The sequence below is a fragment of the Belonocnema kinseyi genome, chromosome 10 (assembly GCF_010883055.1).
Source record: "Belonocnema kinseyi isolate 2016_QV_RU_SX_M_011 chromosome 10, B_treatae_v1, whole genome shotgun sequence".
In the NCBI taxonomy this organism is placed as follows: Eukaryota; Metazoa; Arthropoda; class Insecta; order Hymenoptera; family Cynipidae; genus Belonocnema; species Belonocnema kinseyi.
The window spans coordinates 71,250,278-71,252,459 of record NC_046666.1 but is presented as its reverse complement, the minus strand read 5'-3'; the positions used below and the strand labels follow the sequence as shown (position 1 = coordinate 71,252,459).

The 2,182-nt window shown below is 25.0% G+C and overlaps 1 protein-coding gene across 4 annotated transcripts in view; it reads left to right on the top strand.

Moving 5' to 3' along the window:
* The window catches only part of LOC117181468 (zinc finger SWIM domain-containing protein 8), a 377,164-nt gene that overhangs the window by 328,255 nt on the left and 46,727 nt on the right, over positions 1–2,182 (top strand). The window lies entirely within an intron of this gene.

Below are 2,182 nucleotides of genomic sequence, written 5' to 3'. Positions count from 1 at the left end.
ATTTTATTATAGAAAATGATGCAATTTTGAATGTTTTTTTTTTTTTGGAAACACTTAAATTTTTTTTAAGAATAGTTCAATTCTGAACATCAAAGGTTAAGAGTTTTTAATTCTGAGTCTTCCAAATAAAAAAATTTTTAATTTAAATCATCAAAATTATAGAATTTTTACTTGTAAAACTTAATAATTGCAAATTAAAAAATCCTAAAATGCCTTAATTTGAAAGATATACGATTCAAATTTCTACAATTTATAAGAGTTATAATTAAAATTTATTGTATTTTTATAACTTAAAATTGAAAATTACTGAATTTAAAAAATGTAGAATAGAACAGTATTCAATTCACAAGAATCGCATTTTAAAGGTATCTAATTTGGAACTTTTTTCAATCAATCAATTTTGAAGAATTCCAATTAAAACTGCTTTAATTTTAACGATTTAAAAATTTTAATTATTCAGTTTTTAAGATTTACAGTTTTAGATTCATTAATTGGGACTCTTCATAGTTTCAATTCGATGATAAAAAATAATGCAATTTTGAATTTTTGTTTTGTTTGAAACAGTGAAATGTTGAATAATGATTTTTTTTTTAATTATTCAGTTTTGAAGACTTAAATTAAAATTAATTCAATTTGATTGATTTGCAATCGAACATTCTTCAATTTAGAATAGTAAAAATGATAGCATTGATTTATTTCTTAGAAACTCTTATAATTTTTGGCATATGTAGCATATTTTTCCTTATATATAAAAAGGAATTGTAATTTAGGTATCTTGGGTATTAAATCACTAAATTGTATTAAATATGATATGTTTGAAAATATTTGTTAAAAAAAAGTTACGTAACATGGAGAGGGTGTGGGTCCAAAAAATTTTGTTCTGACTTGTTACGGGATATGTTTAAAACAATTTCTCAATGAAGAAAAATAGGAAATTTTTTTATAGAAATTGGTTAACGTCTCAATCATGTTCGAAGAGAGGTTTAATATTGTAAATGGTTAAAATGCGATATGCCACTTGGCGACGAAAATCCGAACTAGAAAGAATAGGTACAATTTTAAATTTGCATTGAATTTAAGCATGAAAGTACTTTAATGATTTTCGTGTGCAGTTTAAAGTTATTATTTGATACTAAAAATAATTATTTATCGAAAACAAAGGATTTTATGCATAATTTACATTGTATACAGTGAAAAAACACATTTTTTGCACAATATATTTTTCTAAAAAAAAAAACCCATTTGTTTTACTATTCATTGTGATTTTCAACATATTATAAACTTAAATGAACTTATTTTGAAACAAAAATGAACTCAAAGTAAATTTTTATAAATTTATACATGAAAAATTTACTATTTAAAAATCTGATCTAAAAGTTAGGTTAGATTTCGTATTTAAATTTCAATCGTCTATTATTCGTATTTTTTGCATAATCTGGCTAAAATGTATCGCCACATACATTAATTAAAGTTTATTTGAGCTTATAATGCATTTAACTTATATGCAATAGCGAAATAATTGATTAAAAAAAAAATTTTTACAAAAATTTGTTTTTTCACCGTAAAAGATTAAAATTCTATCTAAAACGATTTGTGTTTGATGAAGATTTGTTTTTTAGGATTCAATCATTGTTTTAAACTTTACAAAATAACCTTAAAACCACTTTTATGCATAAATTAAAATACAAGTTTAAAATTGTACCTGCTCTTACTAGTTCCAGTTTTCGGCACCAGGTGGCGAAATGGCCGACCACCATTCCCAATACGACAATGATTTCTAAGTTTCTGGAAAGGCCTCTCAAGAGATTATTCAGAGTGGCCACATGTCAGGGAAGTCAGGGAAATGTCAGGGAAAATAAAGTTTGTCAGGGAAATGAAGCAGCTGTCAGGGAATATAGAAATTTATATGTTTTCACAATATTTTGGAAACACTTCCTAATATCAATATAAATGTTTTTTCAATGTACATTCTTTAAAAATATAATTCGATTTTTAGTTTTTTATTTGGAGTTATTTCTTTATTCACAGTTTGGATGCATATCCTTTAGTTAATTAATCAGGTCAGAAAACTCAGCGGCTTTACAATTAGTCCGGGAGCTGGGTATGTTCCCGTATGCATTCAAGAGGCAAAAGGTAAAAACTAGTTAATCTTATGTATTTTGACCCGCTGAATCCAATGGTA